This window comes from Cupressus sempervirens, chromosome 6, assembly GCF_028749045.1.
Source record: "Cupressus sempervirens isolate cs-2001-9-10 chromosome 6, ASM2874904v1, whole genome shotgun sequence".
Lineage (NCBI taxonomy): Eukaryota > Viridiplantae > Streptophyta > Pinopsida > Cupressales > Cupressaceae > Cupressus > Cupressus sempervirens.
Genome location: NC_143123.1, coordinates 53033479 through 53059962, shown reverse-complemented (window position 1 = coordinate 53059962; position 26484 = coordinate 53033479). Strand labels below are relative to the sequence as shown.

Below are 26484 nucleotides of genomic sequence, written 5' to 3'. Positions count from 1 at the left end.
TCTATTTCAACTTCAATCAAATAATTCCTTCCATTTATTGGGCCTTATCTTACCATTTATGACATGTATTTTCTCTCTAAACCCAAAAATAAGTTGTTAGATCAAATTTCACACCCTCTAAATATCTTGGACCCACAATCAAAACTTGGGTTGGAATTGGTGAGTATAATATGACTTTGGTGATATTTACTTGGGTACAATATTTTTGTTGGTGATATGTGTATTTATAAATGATTATATTTATTGAATTGTTGTAGGGTCTCGTCATGCCTGATCGTCCACGAGCATTTGAGGTGAACTTACAAAGTGACTATTTGTTGGCGGTAAGAAAATAATTGATTTTGTGTGTACATATATTTGATTCAACGTATAATAAATATTGATTCATATCTACTTTCTTTGTATTAGTTGGAGCTGGAGAAGAGCCTCAACAAGAGGTCGAGTGAGAGTGTCAGGAGGGCGCCGTCATCTCCACTGTCTCCCTCCACATGACGTCAAAGGATGTCGAGAGACTTGTTTCCTTCCCCTCATGGGAAGGAAAAGATGTAGTTGATCTAGACATGTATATATATAAGCATCAGTGGACATATTCGATACACATTTGATATATATGACATTCTATATTTGATGTATGACATTTATTTGATGTATGACATTATTCGACTTATGACATTATTGGTTAATATATGATATGTTTGTTCATATACGACATATGATATGATATGTTTGTTCATGTTTGTTCATGTATGACATTAAATTAGATATGTTCGTGTATGACATTAAATTAAATATGTGCATGTATGAAATTAAATTCAATACCTAATCTATTCAAAACTTTGATAGAATATTGATTAACAATAAACTTTATCATTGTTTAAGCATAAGTTAATCATTTGCAATATGTCATTGTCATATGATTTATGATCTTGTTCATGTTTAAAGTTTTCCTTCTCTATCATTTGTTTATCAAGTTTAATTCAATACCTAATTAGTTTGAATTTTTGATACAATATTGATTGGCAATAGACTTTATCAGGCAATATTCGTGGACCTCCTAGCAATTGGTCACCTAAATGAGAACCTTGAGATTTATTAGGAACTCCATTAAAGAAATAAGTAGTTTGAGATAACTCTATCCAACAAAATTAGATCAAAATTTCTCTAAACATTTATGTTAAAAATAAGACAAAAATTTGATCACAAGTGGTCACAAAGTTTGTGTAGAAGAAAAAATCATTGTTAAAAAAAGAGTATAGACAAGAAGAAAAAACACAATTAGCTTGTTAAGCTTCAATACATAACCACCATTCTTTATCATCAATTGAAAAATGTCAGAGATAGTAGAGAAAAGATGGATTATTTGCAAAAAAAAGTCATTTTAAAAATCATAAATGTAACATAATCACTGATAGTTTTATGTGTTTTCATACATTAATGATTGTAACATAATCACCAGTTGATTGGAATGTGTTTTTATTATTCTATAGTAACTAAATTAATTTAAAAATAAAAGTTTAATAAATAGTTGTGATGTATAAGAAAGAGAGATATCTCACATGAGAGGGATGAATCTAAGATGACACATAAGATACTTGTAAGAGGGAGCTATACTTGTTAACGAATTTACAATGCATGTTATGGAAAATCATAGAGCATCTTTAAAAGGAAATAAAAGAGTATGACAAGTGAAAGGAACATGTTGTTTTGTAGACTCATATTCAAATTTGGGTGTCAATTTTCTAATGAAGGATTCAAGCATTGCAATTTGGTAGTTTTGGCTCATGTTATCCTTGTATCTCACTCTATCTTTTATCTCACTCTCTCTTATTCCTCCCCCCTCCTCCCTCTTCGTATTTCTATTTTTTCCATATCTATGTAGCCATCTATCCTCTTCATCTCCCCTTCACTAATGCAGAGATGTTGAGCAAGAAGTGAGGTTTAAGCACTTTCTTCTTCCTAATCCACCAAACTAAACTTGTAGCCTTCCTAATATCTTACTCCTTTAGGATATCATTTTTGTGGCCTATCTAAAGTGATAGGGTCATTTGTGAACTCCTCCAAGGTGAGTATTTCTCCAATCAAGATCTTGCACCTTTTTGTTTTAGGGACACTCGCTCTATTCCAAGCCAATAACTGTAACTCTTCACCAATGGCTTAACCAACCCCAAGTTTCTATTGGAACACCTTCCTTATGTTGAACTGATTGAGAATCAACTCTTGGTTTAACCCTCCAATTGTCATACAGTACAAAATGTTGACTATCATAGAATTCCTTGTAGGTCTCCTAATCTGATTTTTTGGACTTAAATTCCTCTTAGGTTGAAATCTAACTATTCTATGGGTAGATTCAGACACCCTTTGGAAATTTATTTAAGACTCCAAAGCCTAGATTCCCAATTCCATTCTTGTAGCACCTAACCCATGTAAAGTACATAGACCTAATAAGGTCACACTAGGTTTGGTTTTCAAAGTAATTACTAGATAATTGGTGCATGGCCTCGGACCTCCTCTATTCACCAATATTTATCATCTTCAAGTTATGATGAAACACAATAATGTTTCCACTTTTTTCTATTATATATTCCCCCTTATGAAAATACTCATAGAACTAATAAACCATTCATCTCCTCCTTGCAACACTTCTCTACTTCATGTCTTTGCTTGACTCATATCTTAACTATAACACTTCTCTCCCTGAGTAGCATTCGCCAATAGTTCATTTATCCCCCTTTGTCTCATATCTTCTATTTTTACATCACTACCTTTGATATAAGTCCATTCAATATTTTATCTTCATCAAAAATTTATCAATGTTTTAAACTAAATTTCCAATGTTGTTAACTAAATTTCCCCTTTTCTTAACATCTTTAAAGTTAGTCAATATTGATTATCCATTGTCACATGGGAATAGGATGAGGTTGGGGATAGGGTTTACCTGGCCACCTGGAGCTAACAGAGCAGACAATTTGATCCCACGATGAAAGGTGAGAGAGATTTGGTAGTTGGCAACTTTGTACTAGCCAACATTGCAAGTTTCAGCATCACCCGAGATGGCGTTGTAAAATGAAAACGAAATGTGATCTCCAAAAAGTGAGAGAGGTTATTGTAGGTCTCTGCAACACGGTCCTGCAGGAACTAGAATTGCATCCATACCTCACACGAGCTCCAAGATATGCCCCGTCAAAGATTGCAGCCCTATGGGATTTAGTGACCCTTGGGGACATTCCAGTTCAGCATGCCCGAGAATATTCGAGCGCTGAAGGGGATACAATCCAAAAATAATACAATCCAAAAATAGAGGATAAGGAGTAAATTGAAAGAAAAGGAGATGGGTTTGATGACCTACATAGAGGAATTTCACAAGTTGAGCATAAGAGGTGGATTAGAGCATAAAGATGAAAATGTTGCAAGGTATCTTAATGGGCTCATATAAAACTTGCAAAATGGGATTACCTTGATTTTTCCCAAGACGCTTAGAGATAGTTTCCAATTGGCTATAAGTGCATAAGATATGGTCAATAGGAAGAAAGAGAGACACGAAGGTGGTAGAGGAAATGCAAACAGAGGAAGGGGAAGAAATGTCAAACTCTTCATGAAAGCTATGACCCAAATGCATCACCATTGTGTTGAATCTTCTAATATACATCTCCATTAAAATATGTTTGTTGGTGTAAACCTGTGAGGAATAGTTGGTCCCAATTCAGTTGTGTGTCAATATTAGGAATGTGACCAATTAATGTGATAACCTCATCATATGTCACTTGAACAAACTTGTGCATCAACTTTATTAGCCCTCTTCTTTGGTGACCTAAAAATGAAGAATTAACACAATAAAAAATCTAAGACAAGATTAAAAAAATGGGTCCTATTAAAGAATCTAATAGAAATTCAAATAATGTATCTAGATTCTAAACAAATAAAAAATAAATCTCATCACTTACACATCATAACAATACGGTCCACCTTAACCATGTGATAGTCTTGGGGAAGAGGTTGTAACATTGTATTTGGATCCAATTGATCACTTTTTATCTCTCTCCCTCTCTACCTATTCAATCTAATGAGCCAAATGGATTTGCTCGACATTTTAATGTCTCAAGTATTGCCTCATGGTTTGACTCGCAAAATTTCCAAAGAATCTTATTATGTAGCTTTCCACCATATTTTATCAAGTGGACATTTGATGCGACAACAAGGTTTGAATAATGAAGAATCTTCCTCTTTGTTTGCCAATCCTCAAATAACCACAAGTTAGGATTCTTCATAGGATATCGTCTAAGCCATGTGCCTATTACAACCACCACACCGAAATGGTACTCTAAACCTTCACCATCTATAATTGAGTGATCCAATTTTTTTTTGGCTTCAACACAATGACACAAATAATAATCTGTCCCTTCTTCATTTTCTTCAGGTGCAATGAAAGCAAAAACATGACCTGCAGTGACAAATGTACAAAATGCGGTCATTAATTCAAAAAATACTTACGTAAAAGTTATAAAGTTACATATTGAAATTAAAAAGATATATAAATATATATATATATATATATATATTACCAGGTTGCACTAGATCTAACAAGCAGTCAAAGTCAATAGAAAAATCCATCTCTACCATTTCCAATGCTTGTGGGGGACGATATGTGTCAATTGGGTCCAACACTTGTATATCCCATTTGTCCATCCAGTCAGTTGACTCACAGTCATGCCAATTTTTCTCTGCACATGATGGAAAATAGCATGCCATTTTTCGTGTGTGGATACTCCATGAACTTGCATCAGAGCTTCTAAAAGAGTGTAACTCACTAGATCCTGTTAGTGTGCAACAATCTTGATATAGTGCAATGTTAGTATTATCTATCAACCAAAAAAATTTATGAACTGTAGACTCACCTTCCTTACCTGGACCCATTGTAGCTTTACACCATGGGATGATGGATTTTGCATCTATCAATATTGCTCCACCTTTGTACTTTAGTTCTTCATGAGCCAAGGCTATTTTAATGCATGCGCCTGCACCATCGTGCTCTCCCTTACCATGACCAACCTCTGTGAAATTCCACACATATTGAATTCTACACAACCTGTGCATCTTGCTCAACCAATAGAACATCTGTGCATTCTTGAATTGAGATGCACAATTGTCTGACCAAATAATGTGTTGACGATATGATATGCCCCTGTTAGCCAAATCTCCATAAAATAGGTGAAAACAACCATGTACGAACTTCGTAGAATGTGATCGATCATCGTTGATGTAAAAATGGTACTCCCTCAAAATCTTTCTATCATCCTCTTTACTTGTAGGTGAATGCATGAATGTTATGTGAACAAATATGGAAACCTGTTGAGATGTATAATACTTTGCTTGCACCTCATTTTGTGGTTGTAGTATGTAGTTCTCTACAAAATCTACAACTAAAACAATGGTATCCAATGGAAACGTATCCTTGCACAACTTGAATTGCAAATCTAACCATCGAGCTCTATGGGTATGCCTTGCATACTCGTAAATAATCCTTTCACAAAAAATCTTCATGAACTCATACATTGGAATATTTTCAATGACTAGATCACATCTTTTACCATGTTTCCCATCATTTAGAGCATATGTCACTGTCTTGAATTTTCCATAATCTACTATTTCATTTCCAATTGCATGCGTACTATCCATATGTTGACAAGTTGATAAAAGTTGCAAAGAACGACAAAATAAGCATGTACCATCCAAGCATGATGTCTTCTAAAATTGTTGGCCATCCCCTATTTCACATAAAATGTTGGATATGAATTCCCTTGAAGATCTTGGTGGCTCTTTTATGTCACAATCCTGCAAAACAAACTGAGAATGCAAAACTACGCATATATGCCTAAAAACATCAAAATGGTTAGAAAATTTAATATGTATCCTACAACAACAAGTTGTGCGTTTGTGATTTATCTTCACATAAAAAAGTTTACCCATCTCTTTGACTTATTCGAATTTGAGGATACATACCAATAAATTTTGCAAAAAATTGTGTCTGAGTTGAGTCCAAAAAATGTTTCGCATGTGGCTCTCGATTTCGGCTACCAATCCTTCTTCTTACAACATCTCTTTAATTAGGAGAAACACGTGTATTATTTTACAAAAATCTTTGATCAATGATTTCAAGGCTTCACTAATTTCTTTATCCTTTCGTGGTAGTCTACCACTAAATGTCCATAACTCATTTTTTGTTGGATCTTCTAATCTCTCACGCCTTAGCATGGCTCTCCTTAGGGTACCTCTACCAATTTTTAATGTTTTGCTTGTATTTCTCATGAGTCAAGCTTTATTCATTTGGTTACTTACTATTGTCGATGTGAGTACTCGTCTTGTGATATTACTATCTTTGGTGCGTGATTTAGAACCCACTTTGTCATAAGTACTCATTAGATTCTTTACAATATTTTTTTCATTTGAATCGCCCATCGTTCTTAGCCCAGGAATCTTCATGATAGGCCTAAATTTCAAATTTCTCATCATTTCAACAAATAATTGGCATTGACCTGTAATATTTAATTCTTCAAAAAATAATCTTCACATACTATTAACTTTTCTTTGACAAGTACGCTTGCTAATCTTGTCGAGCATTGATTTCAAAATGTTAGTATCAATATCAATCAAATATTTTGGTCTTCTAAAATGAATTCTAGAAGGTGTTCTAATCTCTTCAATTCTCTCAACATTTTGAACATCAATATAAGGTTGAGTGTATTGCGTACCTTGAACCGAAGATGATGTGCCTTGGCAATAAGATGTAAAAGATGGAATATCACCTACTTGATGTGTTGATGTTGTGCTTTCAACATGACATGATGGAGTGTGTATATCATCGGATCTACAAATCAGTGTCTCTTCTACATGAGAGGATGATATGCCTTCAACATTGGAAGATGGTACTCCAACATTGGAAGATCGTGTAGTGGACGATATGACTCCAACATTGGAGGATGGTGTAGCTTCACAATTCAATTGTCTTCTTGAGCATAACAATCTCATTTGTTCTCTTTGTCTTTCTAATTCTTCCTCTTTGTTTCTTTATACTAGTGGTTCTTGATCCTTTTCAAAAGTCAATTCTTCATTATTGCTTTGTAATTTTCTTTGTTCATGTAGTAATTTCATTTTATCTCTTTTAATTGCCAAATCTCTCTCCCTATCTTCATTTGTTTTAATCTTTGGTTTCTTCCTTTGCACGATGATGATTTCTACATGTCAAATTATTCAAACATCCGAATTACTTAAAATGTGAAAATTACAAATTATTCAATTACATATAAAAATTATAATTATTTGAATGAATACACAATATATATCAAACGACTTGTCAAATTTCTAACCATTTCAAAATAACATTTCATTCAAACATACAATTTTCAATGAATTCACTATATATTAAATAACATGTCAAATTATAATCAAATTTGTATCTATATATTGACAAACAATATTTAAAATGGATTGCCCTAACCTTTTCTATACAAGAAATATTCAAAAACTCTTCAAATCATGTATCTAATGATTGAATTTGGTGTTTGCTAACTTCCAAAAGTGTTGAAATAGTGTTTGCTATGTTGAAACCCGTGATTTCTGTCGGAATAATAGAGTGCATAATAGACCAAAAGCAAGAAATGGATGAAATGGGCCCCAAGGTTGGTTTTTTACCATTTTTAGGTGATTTGAGATAGTGCGTACACACTATAGCGCGTACACACTATAAAGCACGTACGCACTATAGTGCATACACACTATCTGAAATCACATCACTCTCCATCCTCCCTACTCCCCATCCTCCCTACTCTCTATCCTTCCTACTCTCTCTGTCATCCCCTCCCTCTCTCTCTTCCTACTCTCTCTCCCCTCTCCCATCCTTTACTCTCTCTCACTCTCCCTCTCCCACCACCTACTCTCTCTACCTCTCTCACCCTCTCTCCTCTCCCATCCCTGACTCTTTAGATCTCTCACACACACTCTTATCCCCCCTATCTCTCTCCCTCCCCTACCACCTACTTTCTCTCCCATCTCCTACTCTGTCTCTCCTCTCCCATCCCCTACTTTGTCTCTTACACACATTCCCATTCCCCCTATCTCTCTCCCTCTCCCTCTCCTACTGCCTACTATCTCTCTCTCTCTCTCAATTTCTCTCTCTCCCTCTCTACTCTCTCTCTCCCATCTTGTACAAGCTCTCTCTACCACCACCTACTCACTCTCACGCTCTCTCCCATTCCCTACTCTGTCTCTCTTACACACACACTCCCATTCCCCCTCCCTCTCTCCCTCTCCCACCACCTACTTTCTCTCCCCCTTCCCCTGCTCTCTCTCTCTCTCCTCTCCCATCCCCTACTCTCTCACACTCACACTCTCTTCCATCCCCTACTCTGTCTCTCTCTCACACACACTCCCATCCCCCCCCTCTCTCTCTCCCTTTCCCACCACCTACTTTCTCTCCCCCATCCCCTGCTCTGTCTCTCCTCTCCCATCCCCTACTCTCTGACACTCACACTCTCTTCCATCCCCTACTCTGTCTCTCTCACACACACACTCCCATCCCCCCCCTCTCCCATCCCCTACTCTCTCACACTCACACTCTCTTCCATCCCCTACTCTATCTCTCTCTCACACACACTCCCATCCCCCCTCTCTCCCTCTCCCTCTCCCTCTCCCACCACCTACTTTCTCTCCCCCATCCCTTGCTCTCTCTCTCCTCTCCCATCCCCTACTCTCTCACACTCACAATCTCTCCTATCCCCTACTCTGTCTCTCTCTCTCACACACACTCCCATCCCCCCTCTCTCTTTCCCTCTCCCACTACCTACTTTCTCTCCCCCATCGTCGTACTCTCTCTCTCTCTGCCACCCCCTACTCTCATACTCTCACACTCTCTCCCATCCCTTACTCTCTCTCTTTCATAGATACACACACTCTTATCCCCCCACTCTCTCCCTCTCCCTCTCCCACTCCCTCTCCTATCACTTATTATCTCTCTCTCTCTCTCAAGTTCTCTTTCTTCCTCTCTAATCTCTCTCTCTCCCATCCCTTACTCTCACTCTCTCTCCCATCCCCTACTATGTCTCTCTTACACACACACACTCCCATCCCCCCTCTCTCTTTCCCTCTCCCACTGCCTACTTTCTCTCCCCCATTGTCGTACTCTCTCTCTGCCACCCCCTAATCTCACACTCTCACACTCTCTCCCATCCCCTACTCTCTCTCTTTCACTGATACACACACTCTTATCCTCCCACTCTTCTTCTCTCCCATCCCCTACTCTCTACATCTATCACACACACTCCCATTCCCCCCCTCTCTCTCTCTCCCTCTCCCTCTCCCACTCCCTCTCCCACTACCTACTTTCTCTTCCCCATCCCCTACTCTCTCTCCTCTCCCATCCTCTACTCTCTCACACTCTCACTCTCTCTCCCATCCCCTACTCTATCTCTCTTACACATACACACACACTCCCATCCCCCCTCTCTCTTTCCCTCTCCCACAACCTACTTTCTCTCCTCCATCGTCGTACTCTCTCTCTCTACCACCCCCTACTCTCACACTCTCACACTCTCTCCCATCCCCTTCTCTCTCTTTCAGAGATACACACACTCTTATCCCCCCACTCTTCTTATCTCCCATCCCCTACTCTCTACATTTGTCACACACACTCCCATCCCCCCTATCTCTCTCCCTCTCCCTCTCCCTCTCCCACTCCCTCTCCTACCGCCTACTCTCTCTCTCTCTCTCTCTCTCTCAAGTTCTCTTTCTTCCTCTCTACTCTCTCTCTCTCTCTCATCCCTTACTATCACTCTCTCTCCCATCCCCTACTCTCTCTCACGCTCTCCCATCCCGTAATCTCACTCTCACTCTCACTCTCTCTCTCTCTCTCCCATCCTGTATGAGCTCTCTTTGCCACCACCTACTCTCTCTCACACTCTCACACTCTCTCCCATTCCCTACTCTATCTCTCTTACACACACACTCCCATCCTCCCTCTCTCTCTCTCCTCTCCCATTCCCTACTCTCTAGATTTGTCACACACTCCCATCCCCCTCTCTCTCTCTCTCCCACTCCCTCTTGCACCACCTACTATCTCTCTCTCTCTCTCTCAAGTACTCTCTCTCCCTCTCACTCTCTCTCTCCCATCCCCTACTCTCACTCTCTCTCTTCCATCCCCTACTCTCTCTCACACTCTCTCCCATCCCCTACTATCTCTCTCTCTCTCTCTCTCTCGCTCCCATCCCGTACGAGCTCTCTCTACCACCTCCTACTTTCGCTCAAACTCTCACACTCTCTCCCATCTCTTACTCTATCTCTCTTATAAATAAATACACATTCCCATTCCCCCCCTCTCTCGCTCGTAGTCCCTGTCCCACTACCTACTCTCTTCCGTCCCTTACTCTATCTCTTACACGCTTCCTCTCTCTCCCTCCCACTCCCTCTCCCACCACCTACCATCTCTCTCTCTCTCTCTCTCCCATCCCTCTTCCATTGCCTACTCTCTCTATCTCTCTCTCCCTTCTCTCATTCTCTACTCTCTCTCTCTTTCACACACACACACACCCATCCCCCCTCTCTCCTCTTCCATCCCCTACTTTTTCTCTCACTCACTCTCCCTCTCCCACTCCCTCTCCCACTGCCTACTCTCTCTCTCTCTCTCTCTCACACACACACACACACACACACACACACACACATTTTCACACTCTCTCCTATCCCCTACTCTCTCTCTCTCTCTCTCTCTCTCTCTCTCTCTCTCTCTCTCTCTATCTCTCTATCTCTTACACACATTTCTATCCCCTCTTTCTCTCCCTCTCCCACTCCCTCTCCCATCGCCTACTCTCTCTTCCATCCCCTACTCTCTCTCGAGCTACTTTGTCTTCCCCTCTCCCATTTCATACTCTCTCTCTTTCACACACATGCACTCCCATCCTCCTCTCTCTCACTCTTCCTCTCCCACTCTGTCTCCCATCACCTACTCTCTCTCTCCCTCATCCACTACTCTTAATCTCTCTCTCCCAACCTATACTCTCTCTCACACTTCCTCTCTCTCTCTCGCAGCTTGTACTCTCTCTGCCACCCCTACTCTCTCTCCCATCCTATACTCTCTTTGCCACCCCTACTCTTTCTCACTTTCTCTCTCTGCTCTCCCATCCCCTACTTTCTCTCTATCTCTCTCTCACACACAGATGGCCATTCCCTTATCCCCCCCACCTAGTTCTCTTATGCAATTTAGGTCTTAATAGTGCGTGCGCATGCTACTGAGAAATCATTTTTAGATAGCGCGTGTGCACTATAGCGTGTGTGCACTATAGGGTGCACACGCTATTGAAAGCTTATTTAAACCCAAGCCTAAGGCTTGGTTTTTCCTTGGAGGTCCAACCCAAAGGTTTGGAGTTTATGAATCGGTCTGAGACGTGTTTTCCAGCAAACTTACCAAAAATGATTATTTTTTCTTGTGTGCTCCCCTTCAAGATTCCTCGTGGTTGGGTATTGATAAGATCAGGTTACATAGCATTATAGGTCTTTGTGTTAGCTATCTAACCATATAATTTATTTTTAATTTGAACTATTTCAAACCTTTCATCTATAATTTTTTTTGAATGTATGTTCATTTTTTGTCAAAAACCACCATGTACTAATATGGCTATAGATTTTAGCTCGTTCATCGAATTTTGCAACAACTTAGTTTTTTAGAAACTAGACTCCATTCTACACACTTTGAAAAAAAAAGCTTTGATTTTAGATTAGTTTTCAATTATTTCTAGGGGGAGCACACCAATATTTCACATTTTTGGAATGTGTCTAGTTAAAAAATTCATTAAAAAAAAAATACACATTATAAAATTACCCAAAAAATATGGGATAAACTACATAGTGTTAAGTAACTTTTGACTAGAGCGATTAAAGAATTTCAAAAAAGAAGTTAAAATTTTAGGGGGGCCACACTTTGTACTGTGCTATGTTTTTTTGGAATAAATAGTACCACTTTTTGTGGCCCCCTTTATTGAGGACCTAAAACTAAACCATTTTCAAAAAAATTAGTAGTTTAGAAACCAGATTCAAAGGACTACGACTTTTTTTTTTTTCATATCTTAAAATTTTGAGCATAACTATCTTCAAATTCTTGTTGAAGTTCAAAATTTGTAGATTTCAAGAAAAAGGTGTCCACTTATACCCCCCTTTTGGCACCACAACTTTGTGCACTTACCCCTATCATATGTTTTAATTGCAATGAAGTAGGACATATTGCTACAAGATGCACATAGAGAAAGAATTATAGAGAAGGCAACAAGAATAAGAACAAAAGAGAAGATGATAACATAGATTACAAAGACAAAAGGTTAAAAGTGCTACATTGCTGAAGAAGAGGATTTTGATGAAAATGATGATGAAGTAGTCTATGTAGCTATGAAGGATGAATTAGATGAAGATGAGGCAATAGCATTGGTAACTTGTGTAAACAAAAATGACAAGTGGATCATAGACAGTGGATGCTCACATCACATGATAAGAGATAAAAGTAAGTTTATTACCTTTACTCAATATGATGGAAATAGTGTTAGATTTAGAAATGATGCTCCATATCAAATCAAAGGAAAAGGTTCTATTAAACTTACAGAGAAAATTTCATGTGATAATGCATATTATGTTGAACAATTAAACTACAATCTGCTGAGTGTGTCACAATTAGGCAATATAGGTTGCAAAATAGAATTTGAAAATAAAACTGCCAAAATCTATGACACTGATGGAAACTTGATAGGAAAAGGAGACCAAACTAGGAGTAATTTGTTTACCTAGATATGGAAGATGCAACATTCCTTATTGTAAAACTTGAGGATTTGTGGCTATGGCATAAAAGGCTATGTCATGTCAACTTTGATAATCCAATTAGTATCAGCAAAGTGAAGAAAGTTAGAGGTTTGCCAAAACTGAAGAAGCTTGAAAATACAATATGCAAATAATGTCAACTAGGAAAGATGACCAAGTCAAGTTTCAAAAGCAAAACCTACACCTCCAAAGAAGTATTAGAGCTAGTTTATATAGACTTATGTGGCCCAATAGAAGTACAAAGGTACCAAGGAGACATATACATAATTTTGTTTTTTGATGACTACTCCAAGATGATGATTTCCATATTCTTAAAGCAAAAATCTGATGCATTTCAAATGTTTAAGTGGTATTTGGCCAGGGTTGAGAAAGAAATAGGAAAGAGTCTGAAGTGCCTAAGATTAGATAGAGGAAGTGAGTTCACATCAAAATAATTTGAGACATTTTGCAATGACAAAGAAATTAAAAGACAAACATCAACACCAAGAACTCCACCTCAGAATGGCATTGCAAAGAGAAGGAATAGATCAGTGATAGACTATGCCAAAACGTTAATGATGGAGAAAAATGTTACTCTGAAGTATTGGAGAGAAGTTGTAAGTACAGCTGTCTACACCCTGAATCGAGTACAAGTCAAGAAAGGTACAAATGCAACACCTTTTGAATTATGGTATGGTCACTCACCCAATGTAAAACATTTCAAAGTATTTGGTTGTAAATGCTATATTCTTAAAGATACTAGAAATGACAAGTTTGATGCAAAGAGTGATGAAGGGATATTTCTTGGATACTCCACTAGAAGCAAAGCATATAAGTGTTTGAATACTAACAGTAACAAGATTGTGGAAAGTACAAATGTAAATTTTGATGAGCATGTAGAAGCTTAGGTTGATGTAACTAAGAAACTAGAAGAATACAAATCCTTTGTATACTTTTATGAAGGAATGCCTACTGAAGATGAAGCTACCAATCAAGCTGGGAATCAACAACAAGTCTCAGTATTAGCCGAGTCACAACTAGTGAATGTCGAGCTACATTTAGAATCCGAGTTGCGAAATGAAGAAAATGCACATTCTGATTATGAAATCAATACACAAGGAAGAGATGATAAAATACCAAAAAGAGATGTCTTCAATGACTTTGAAGCTAAAAGATGAAACATGGAAAGAAGGATAGAACCAAGACTATCCAAGTATGTGAGAAGACATCACCTTGTAGAACAAATCATTGGTGACAAGGAAGCTAGACCAATGACAAGGAACAAACTAAATAATGAATCATGTCTGCTGAGCAATATTGAACCTAAAATAGTAAAAGATGAACTACAAGATGATGATTGGAATAAAGCTATGGAAAAAGAAACAGATCAGTTAAAGAAGAAAAAAACCTTGACCTTAGTTCCAAGACTAGCTGATAAAAATGTGATTGGTACCAAATGGTTGTTTAGGAACAAGCTTGATGAGAATGGTGAGATCACAAGAAATAAGGCCAGACTAGTTTGCAAAGGGTATGCACAAGAAGAAGGACTAGACTATGGGGAAACATTTTCCACTGTTACAAGAATGGAAGGAGTGAGAACACTACTTGCATATGCTACCTACAAGGGTTTCAAAGTCTACCAAATGGATGTAAAATCTTCTTTTTTGAATGGTATATTGGAAGAGGAAGTCTACATAGAACAACTAGAGAGATTTGTTGATGACAACAACAAGGATATGGTTTGCAAACTGCATAAAGCACTCTATGGTTTGAAGCAAGCACCTAGAGCATGGTATGAGAGAGTGCACAAATATTTTGTGAAGATAGGATTTGAGAGAACATATGAAAACAACAACCTGTATATCAAGGTAGAAAAAGGTAAATATATTCTAATATCTAAAATCTTTGTTGATGATATAATATTTGGAGGAAAAGATGCTCTATGCAAAGATTTTTCTAATAAAATGAAGCATGACTTTGAGATGTCAATGTTTGGAGAAATCAAATTCTTTGTTGAATTACAAGTACATCAATTGAAGCATGGTATATTTGTGACCCAATCAAAATATATCAAGGAGATACTCAAGACATTTGATTTAGAAGATTCAAAGCTAGTCCTTTTACCAATGATAACAGGACATAAGCTATCCAAAAATGATAAGTTAGCTGAAGTGAATCAAACATTGTATAGATCAATGATTGGAAAGTTGTAGTATGTTGTGCATAGTAGACCAGACATTGCATTAGTTGTTGGAATAGTGGAAATATTTTTCGTGAATCCAAGAGAAAATCATCTTATGGTAGTAAAAAGAATACTAAGGTACTTAATAGGAACATATGACTTTGGCTTATACTACAAGAGGAGTGAAACGTTTGAGTTGAAAGCATACACTGATGCAAACTGGGGAGGTAATATTGATGACAGAAAGAGCACTGATGGAGGAGCACTTTTCTTAGGTAAAATATTAGTCACTTGGACCAGCAAAAAGAAAAGCTGTACCTCATAGTCCATAGTAGAAGTTGAGTATGTTGCTGCTACTATCAATTGCACCAATATTGTATGGATCAAACATCTATTGCAAGGTATGAAGGAAGAGGTGACTGAACCTATCATACTTTATTGTGATAACACTAATGCCATCAACATATCAAAGAATCCTATGATGCATGCCAAAATAAAGCATATTGAAATTAAGTATCACTATGTAAGAGAGTTGGTGGAAGATAAGCAAGGATGGAATATGTCAGATCAAAGGAACAAATTGCTGACATCTTTACAAAAGCATTATCTAAAGATGCATTCGAGTATCTTAGAGGTAAGTTAGGGGAGATACCCCTATCCAAGGCTGTGTGAGCAACAACAAGATTGTCCTACATCAAATGAGTTGAATGATGAAATGTTACAAATTGATGCAAAGGTCACTCACTTTAGGTTTCTACCTGAAGTAATCAAAGTACTAAAATTTTAAACAAGTCACAAGTAAGGTGACAGAGGGAGAAATTGGAGTTCCTACAAATGTTACACTTGCATGATAAGATGCTGAAATAGTATGTCTTTGGCATTGTTGTCAAAGAGGGAGAAATAGCAAAAAATGATCAAATCTACAGAATCAAATGGACAAAGGGAGAAATAGAAGAAAGTGATCATTACATACAGAGGGAGAAATAGTAATTAAGAAGAGAAGAATTGATCAAAGTAGTAAGATATAGAAAAGAGGGAGTCATGGGAGTCATACAAGAATTGATCAGAAAGGAAAGAGAAAGGAAACAATAGCTAAGAGGGAGAAGCAAAAGCAAAGAAATCAGGATAAAAGATCAGAGAGGGAGATGTGAAAACTGACAATAACAAAATTTCTTTTTACTATTTTAACCTAGTTAGCATTTTGATAACTTGGTTGATTAGTTTGGTTTTCCATCAATGCCAAAGAGGGAGATTGTTAGAAATCTAATTGAAAAAGATCACGTTGTTTGCAAAGAGGGAGATTGTTGATAAAGAATGTTTGCAATCATTGTTTTGTCACTAATGTCAAACCTACTATTTGTTGGAATGACAATTTCTTATAAGATCCAAGTACTATCAGTTAGTTGATTGATGAAGATGATTTAATCAACAAGATGTAACAAAAGCACCTAAGGGAAAGGTTGAGTTATGGTTTTGTAATGGAGTACAAGAATCAGTTAAGACAATGATAAAATGATGTATTGATAATACACTTGAAGATACAAAGGTTGGTCACACTTAGATACATTAGAAGTATAAGTTGTAACAAGGCTATCTACAAAGCTTGAATAAGTTCATTAGTGAGTGCCGAGCAAGCTAGGTCATGCTGAGCAGATTTTCAATTAGTGCCGAGCAAATGCAAAATCTAGTGTGTGCCAAGTAATATAGAAGGAGCCGAGAAAAGTAATAGGTGCCGAGCATCAATAAAACTTAGTGGATTCCAAGTGAATCCACAGTAGGTGCTGAGTATCAGTAAAACCTAGTTGGTGCTGAGTAATACAATATGTGTCGAGCACCAAAATTTCAATAGTACCAAGCTGCTGTATTATTTGAAAAGTCAAAGATTCGCCAAATCTGAGCTGACAAGTTTGTTACCTTGAATTTTGTGAACTAGATGAAGGATAAGAATGATGAGTTGGAGGCACAAAATTTTAAGTAAACCATTTTTAGGTGAATTCAAGGGGATTCTTCTTGATGTTTCTAGAAGGAACAAGATAAGGGTTAGATTCATTGAATCCTACCTAATCCATTCAAACCAAAAATTAAAAGTAGGAAGATGAAGAGCGAGAAAAGTTTTCAAGACCTCTATTTAAGGAGTCATATGTCAAGAAGCTAGAGTTGCTGAGGTGCCAAGTTGCGAAGTTGTTGAAGGGTGTCAAAGAGAAGGCATCGAGAGGAAGGAACAAAGCACAAAGACTCTACTTCGATAAGTGGCCATATAGGAGATTGAACTGGTACATCGAGCATGGAGACTCAAGGAGACAAAGCTTGAAAGGAGGACAAGCTATCAGAGTTGTAGAGACTGAAAGCTAGGCAATATTGTGAGTTGAATAGAGATCTAAAATCTACAAGTTAAGTTGTGAGTTGTATTAGGTCAAAAGCCCTTATTATTTCTCTCTAACAATTGTACTAGTTAGGGTAAAATCCTATGGACTTAGGTTGGTTTAACATCCATTTGTAAATCCTTTAACTGGGTGGCATTCCAAGTGAATATTCTAAAAGTCCTCTAACTAGGCCCACTTCTAACAGGGTGGTTAAATCCTTTAACTAGGTTAGATTTAACAGCGTGTTGTAGCCTTTAACAAGGCATCACTTCAGAAGAGTGAGAACTGAGTAGCATGTTACTGGTGGTTTTTTCCAAATTGGGTTTCCATGTAAATCACTGTGTTATGTGTTGATTCTTCATGTGTTATTCTTGCATATTGATTTTCAGTAACTTGCTAAGTAGAAATGTTTAGCTTGGATGCATGAACAGTTTAATGGGATCACTTTACTTGAAAAAGTTTTATTGGGACATTTGGACCTTGAATAACTAATTCAAACTGCCCCCCCCTTCAGTTATTCTAAAACATTTCTAACATCTAATTTCTTAGATACTTTGAATCCTAAAGACCTAATCAATTGGATTGGTCAATTGGAAGACTACTTCAAGCTTGAGGATATCAAGGATCCACTTTGAGTAAGGTTGGCACAAAATAAGTTGAAAGGACATATTTCTCTTTGGTGGAAAGAACTACAAAGAGACAGAGAGGAGGAAGGTGACAAAAATATCTCTAGATGGAGATTGATGGTGACTAAACTGAAGGATAAGTTCATTCCTATTGATTATGAACTTGATTTTTTTAAGAGTTGCAGAATCTGAAGCAAAAGGATATGACCGTGAAAGATTACATTGAGGAGTTCTACAAGTTGACTATTTACTTTGGGCATAGAGAATTGTCAAAGGAGAAGGTATCTTGGTACATTAATGGTTTGAGATTCAATATCCAAGATGAGGTTAGTATGTTGAAGATTGATTTGGTTGAGGATTCTTTATCAGTATGCCCTAAAGGAAGAAGATAAGTTGAAGAGGAAAAGTCAAGGTAGTACTAGAAGGAAAGAGAAGCATGATAGCTTGACAAAAGCTAAACCAGTGATGAAGATGAACCAAAACCTGTTGATCAGAAGAGAAGGACGGATAGAGATGATTTTAAGGATACTTGCTACAAATGTGGAGATGTAGGGCATAGATTTCTATGAATGTCCTAAGGTTGGTGACAAAAGAATTGTTGTTGTGAATGAGGTTGAGGATCGAGGCAGTCAACCTAAACAGGGAGAAATTTTACTAGCTAGGCAAATACTGGTTGGTCATAGGAAACTTTATTCTTGTTAGAGGACTAATTTGTTCAGGATTAGTTGTAATTTTGGCAATAAAGTTTGTAATGTGATTGTAGATGGTGGTAGTAGTGATAACCTTGTTGTTGAGGAGATGGTTCAGAAAATTGTTTTGAAGAGAATGAGACATCCTTATCCTTATAGGATTGGTTGGTTGCAAGGTGAGCATGCTTTGGAAGCTAGTGAAAAATGCCTTGTTGATTTCCATATTAGGTAGTATAAGGATCAAGTGTTGTGTGATATTGTGGACATGGACACTTGTCATGTGTTGCTTGGTAGACCTTGGCGGTATAATTGCAAGGTTGTGCATGCTTGTGTGAAGAATGTGTTTTCAATTGTGAAAGGTGGCAAGAAACATTCTCTAATTCCTTTACAGAATGAAGATCTCGGTAGAAGGAACCTAAGTATTGGTAGCTAAGTTGAGTTGAAGGATTCTAAGAAGATTGGAGATTAGCATGGAAAGTAGACCAATGACACACCAAAGATGGATGTGAAGAAGAAAAAGAAGAGTAAATGAAAGAGTGTACAAGTTGAAGACTTGGAGGATATGTATGTGAAGAACCAATTTGGTATTTATGTGTTGACTCCTAGAAGATGTTCTTCTAGCTACTAGAACATCTTTTCAAACCTAGGGTTTTTGATGTAGGAGCATCCTAGGCTTGCTTGCAATCTTACATGTTGGAGTTGTTTGGCTTTGGATTTGTGGACTCGATCACCAAAGAGTGGTACTCAGTCGCTATTGAAAGTAGTGTTGGTTGAGGTGCTCAGTCATTGAAGGGGCTTGGTCACTAAAGAGCTTGGAAGATATCATTTCTTGACACACTCCATTGTGCTCAACATGTATTGGCTGCTTGATAATGCTTGGGAGTTTTCTCACACTTGGTAGTGTGTTGGTACCGACTAGAGTTCTTGCAAGTGTTCTCTATCGTTTTGGTGCATGTAGCATATGATCGTGATGTGGATCGATTTGGGAGTTTTGTGTGCCTATGTGGGGTCTTGGTTATCTCTCCTATGTGCATTTAGTCATGGTTGTAAACTTGGGGGCTTGTCCTAAGTATTTTGATGGGGTTATCGCGGGTTAACGCGAGGGTTAACACTTTGTATTTAATTTTTGTTGTAAGCTGACCTGTGGCTTAAATATGAATTTAATGTAAGGGTTTATTTAATTTTGTAACCTACTAGGTTGACTTGTCACTTAGTTGGGTATAAGTAAGGGGTTTTTTGAATTCTTTAGTCATTGTCATCTAGCTTAGAGAAGAGGATGATGGGTAGAAGCAAACTATGAAGAGCTAGTGGCTGTGGTTTAGAAACAAGGAGGTTGAGCACAATTTTAGTCCAGGTAAAAATACTCATGCAATTACGCTTGACCACACATTATTTGTATGTGAATCCTTTGTCTGTGTTATCTTTCTTGATTGGGTATGGCTCTATAACCCAAAATCATAGCATGTCAAAACTTAGTTGCAACATTTGCGATAATTGTAAGGTTTTTAAGTGGACCACCTATAATGACACTAACATCCCTCACAATTGGACTGAAAGATTTTCTTCTTTGTGTATCCATAATACAAGTACAAATTACAGTTACTCTCTATATCTCCTTATCTATCTATCAATAAATAGCACCATCTATATCTCCCTATATATTCATCTCTATCTCTATCTTCTTCTTACCCCTCCATCTCTACACACATCTCCCACTCTCTTCCCTCTATCTTCCTCACACCTCTCCATCTCTAGACACATTTCTCACTCTCTGTCCATCAATCTCTCTCCATCATCCCATCCTATACCTTTAAATCCTTACATCTCCATATTTCATCCCCCCCCTCTCTCTTTGGTATATATATATATATATATATATATATATATATATATATATGTATATATGTACATACATATGTATATATGTACATACATATGTATATATGTACATACATATGTATATATGTACATACATATGTATATATGTACATACATATGTATATATGTACATACATATGTATATATGTACATACATATATATATATATATATATATATATATATATATATATATATATATATATACTATTTCTATCTACCTGTCTCTCTTTATCTATCCCTTTTCTTCTCTACTTATTCCTCTCCTCCATCTCCATCTTTGCCTTCATCTTCGTATATAAATCAAAAAGTTATTTATGTAAAACTAAATTACTCATTCTTTATAAATAATAAGATATTTTTAAAAATATATAAGAAATTAAATAAATATTAGATTATACAATAATTATTTTAAAAATATATAAGAAATTAAATAAATATTGGATTATACAACAATTTAAAAAATATTAGAGTAATCTTACCTAAACAAATAAGAACTTAAACTATTTTTTTTGAGCCAAATTTGATCTAAAGCAAAATAAATAGAAAAATCATAGTTAAAATAATAATAAAATCATTAAAGATAATCTAAATTTACTCTTAGAAATAATCCTATCTAAATATTTAAATTTTACTTTTAGAAATTATTTAATAATCTCATTCAAGATATTAACCATTACTAACTTTTGAAAAGAAACTAATAAGACAAGTGCTACGTAGTGGCTTAGTACTTGCCTTCAATAGTATTAGTTTTAATTTTATATGTAAATTCAACTAAATATGCATTAAACTAAGAAATTAACAAATCAGTACTAGGTGACAAATCAAAGAAGTGAGAAAGGAGGTAACAAGTAGAGGTAACAACTTTGTTTTTAGAAATTGTATTTATTTCTACATAAATTAGCCTATATTTAGAGTTTCTTAGTTCTTTACTATTTATGTTGACCAAGGAGCTTGTCATTTTCTAGGTGTGAATACTTGTTTGTTAGAACAAACCAATTTTTGGATGTAAAGACATGTGACATAACAATTTATACAAATCCATTTGATGATTTGATGATGAAATATAATAGTTAAGGCCTTGGCCACATATTTCAAATTAGATTGCAATTTTCAAGTGTTAGTTACCTTAAAATCTTCACCTCACACCAAAGATGGGGCACATCTAAAGGAGGAAAATTTACATTCTTTACACATTCTCCTCTCATTAACATCAAGCTATTTTTCATAAGTTACTTTGATACATGATTTTATCACATAATTGGATTCTTTGATATAGCCATGGACCCAAGACCTAATCCAACACTTCATTGTTCCAAGTCCCTTTGTTTAGAACTTATCTACCCTAGTATGCATTAGCTTATTTTGCAACATGTCACAATGAACATATGTCTGTAAATATGATCATACTTGTGATTGAATGTTGGTCTTTCAAAAATTTAATCCTAGCACTAAAAAGATAACATTCACAATATCTTACTATTACTTTTCATTCTACACACCAAAATGTTTCAGTTTGTCTTAAAGATTTTATTTAAGTAAATCACTTTACTATCATCCGTTATTATAAAAAAGATAAAAAGATTATCATAGATCATTTTATATGAACCATAGATTTACCACAAAAGGACACCATTTCTCTATGTTCATCAACCATCCTTCAATAATCACCAACGTAGTTCAATCTCTATGTGACTCATCAAAGTCTTCAACTTAAATCATTGAATTGCCAACTCAAATCACCATTTAATGCCACTATCTTTTACCTATCATCATTATCTCAATCTTCAATCTTAGGCATGTAAGAAAATTTTGTACTTAAATCCTTATTCAAACACCATAGCAATACCCACTAAACACCACCCATTATTACTCATATAATACAGTGGGTGGGAAAAGCTAGTCAAAGTGTCTTAAAATATTAAAGCAATAACTTGTCTTCCCTATCATATTTAACGACATAGGCTAATCTCCAGACAAAATGCACTAAGGACAAAACAAAGTTAAACTTTTTTTTACAATTTTTTTTTTTTTAACTACAAATTACATAGATCATGAAAATCAAATACTGAAATTTTTAGAAAAATTCATGATGTTTTCGATTTTTTGAAAATTGGTCAATTGTACAGTTTGTAGGGAGGATAGTCATGTCCGTATTTAACACGCATGTCGATTCCATTAGCTTGTGAAAGTCGTCCTTTGTAAGTGTATGTGAAAGAGTTATAGACGGTTACCTAAGTATTAACTTTGTCTTACATGATAACAAGAAAATTAATATTGTCTTTAGAAAGTTAGTGTGAAATTGTATTTAAATATATGTATTTAAAAATGTGCGTTTAGTACATTTACATGATGTTACATTAGAGCAACACGGTTATCTATAAAGAGTGTTACATTAGAGAGTACTTCTATGAGATCAATATGGGTATTTAAACATATGTATTTAAACAAATTAGAGAAGTGAGAAAGGAGGTTAAAAACATGTTATATACAAGCTTGTTGAATCCAATAATGCTGCTACGTGTAAGCCACTTTCCTTGAATATATCTGCAGCGAATAATGTAAAATATGGAAAACAAAACAAGGGTTAATAGCAATTGGGAGACTTGCTATCATAAATAATTTAGTCACTAATAGTATCATACGGGCCACTTTTTCAAAAGGCAAATTGATAAGAGAAATGTAGGGCAATGGCTGACTGCCACACAACTCGTTGAAAAGTACCTTATTCTTTTGTCATATCGTTATCTTTCCCATCACACAAAATGCACTTCCTTTTAGACGATAGACAGAATGGATCAGGTTCAATCACTAACAATAGTATGGTTTGACCTTTACCAAACGCTTTCTTTTTCCATCTTGTAAAACAACACCACCGAGCCTACACACATTTTTATTCAGATGAGCATTAGATTTTATGTTTTTTTGAGTCGACCAAGAATCTGCACATGACCAAACTATTATACATGAAGAGAGAAATACTTTGTTGTTGAGGGCAAAGTGGTCAAAAAGTGTTATTTCAAACTGTTCGCAACCAAATCTCCAACCTGATCAACAAAATCAAAATCAAAATGAAAACCCTCCACAAGAAGAGCAAGAAATTTTGCAAGAAAAATGGTTGTTAGGTGTGATAAGCTGTAGAATGTATCAGGATTTGAAGAGGGAGAGTGGCGAGGATTGAAAAGTCTGATAATTGAAGTTTGTGACAATGGATATTCATGAGTAATATGAAAACATACCATTTTTGTCAATACTATTTTTTGATTAATGTTAGGTATATTTTATCATTTCTCATTTCAAGTAGTTGGCTGATAGTTGTACCTAACCTCACATCTAATATATGCTCTCAACTTTCTCTCATGTATATAGGTATAGATTTTGAGATTATTTATCATCACACGATAAGTATAAATTTTGTAGATTATTTATCATCACACTATAATGAAATATTTGCATCTCTTGTAGAAGTGTTTGCAATGGCGAATCTGACTTAGAAGATTGTGAAACCCGGTACTACACCTAATGTAAATTTATTTTTGAGGATTTATTGTCAAACAAATTTTACAAATAATGACAAATGATAAAAATAAAATATAATGATTAAAATTTTGGGTGATTACAGATTTGAACCTACACCCATCACCTCACCCAGTAAGCCTAATACTTTTACTAATCACTCACTAATCATTATTAAAAGGTGATTCCTAACCCTCTTAGCACTAAGTGGTTGCTCTTACACTTGTCTCCCCTTTCGTGTTCCAAATCTTGAGCCTCCACTTTCTTACACCCTTGTCCTCACTTGTCATTGACAAGTCACCATCCCAAGTTACTCACACATGATGTGAACAGTTTTCCTTTTACATGCTATTATCCTTACCCATGTGTCTCCTATGTGGATGACATAAAGGTGCCACCTCATCCAAGCCCCTCAACTTGCTCCAAAAACCTACAAATAGAGCCCTTGCCAAGAGGAGATCATCTCTCTTAGAATCACATTATTATTATCTTAGTTTTCTAGAGCAATTTTAGTACTATCATAGAAATTCTTGTCTTCAATTTGGTATATATGAATCATATCTAGTTCTTAATTGCATATCATTCATAGCTTTAATATTGATTCTATATCAATATTCAATGTTGGAAGTTTGAGACTAGTTCTTCATAGTAGCTCTTGAATGCTTCCTCCATCCATTGGTTTACATTTGTAGCTTCTACCCATTATCAAACAAAAATCATTTGGAGATTTGTTTTCTTGTGTTTAGAGAGAGCACGTCCATATCTATAAAATAGAGCAAATCAAACACACCTTTATAAATACACTTATTTTAGTTTAATTTGATGTTATGAAGAAAATCTTGTGTTTAGAGAGAGCATGTCCATATCTATAAAATAGAGCAAATCAAACACACCTTTACAAATGCACTTATTTTAGTTTTAATTTGATGTTATGAAGAAAATCTTGTGTTTTCAATTTCTCGTTTATCCTTTGATATGTATTATGTGCAAACCTCCTAGTGTTTGCATATTTGAGCCTAACTACACAAATTGAAACTTTCCCTCATAGGCGTGGATGAAATACTTTTCATATGAACATCATAAAAAAATGTAAACACGACCTTTTAAACATAGTTCCTTCAATATATTTAGAATAATTTTTTGATGACCTTATACAAAGCAATTTAATCCATGCCTTCTAGATGACACTAATGTATAAAATTCATTCACCAAAGAAAGGTGACCATAGTACTAACAAAAATTGCTATGAACATATTTCACAACATACATGAGAAGAGAAATCATAATTTATATCTTCATATTCCTTTCTTAGAACAACTTAAACATCACACACTAAGACTTGATTCCTATGCTAAAAATGTTAAATAGTCAAAACTGACTCATTTTTCCAAAGTTTATTTCTTCCCAATTTATCTAGGCCCAAGTCAGCCAACAGATCAAAATAGCTACAAATGCAGTAGGAACAGCCCATTTCTTCTTCACAATGATTCGATAGAGGAAATCAAGATCTGGTATCATATCCAAAGCGACCAAAGTTAGAGCTACCAATACAAGAGCTGCATATATCATTTGGCTTGCAGTTTGTGATGGAGCTGCAGATATCATTTGCGTTGCATTTTGGGGTTCTCCTTTGTTAAAGAAAACCATGTCTGGTACCGGTGTGCCATTACGGTGGGGAATCGGCTCCGTGTTCGCCATGGCTGCTAAGAATTTAATTCAAATCCTGTGAGAAAATTCATGTATGATATTTATCTTCATAAAACATGATTTTCTACCGATTCCCACACCAAAGGGCCTACTACAGAATGTTTAGGAGAGTACAGCAGAACATAAATCAACACAGAATATCACAAAATTTCAAATTTCTATGCTCGAAATTAGAAAAAGGCAATCAAATCAAAATTACGGAGCTACAAAATTGAGGATTTCGATTAAAGAAAATCTAGTAAACTTAAAAGTACTTAAATTTGCACCAAGGAATTTGAAGCAAATTGCTATTGGTTCCAAGAATACATGTCTCAATCTCCTCTGTTAAAACTTTACAAACCACTAAATCTGAGCTCAAGAAAGGAAAAATCGCAAATAAGTCTTCGTATGTACTCGCCATTTTCTCTCTTTTTTATTAAAATATACAGGATGCTGTATGCTGCCCTCTTACAAGAATCAAGAATTAATATAAAACAAACTAGAAAACATCTAATACAAAACAGAGTGCTCTGCTCCAAAACAGGGAAGTCCATTTAATGCCTGCAAGGAATTGAAAGACTTCATGAAGAGGCATTATGTAATCTCCCCATTAAAAATACATTAATTTCTTGTGTGTGCGTATCAATTGAATTGTGTATCTGTATTTTCTGTGTTTCTTGCCATTGTTTGAGATTCTACAGCCTGACAAATCATTGAAAG

General features: G+C 36.0%; 1 pseudogene; it reads right to left on the bottom strand.

Annotated features, from left to right (window-relative positions):
* LOC149551091 (ammonium transporter 3 member 2-like) overlaps positions 1-25776 on the bottom strand; it is a 38571-nt pseudogene extending 12795 nt beyond the window's left edge.
* Positions 25777-26484: the final 708 nt, after the last annotated feature.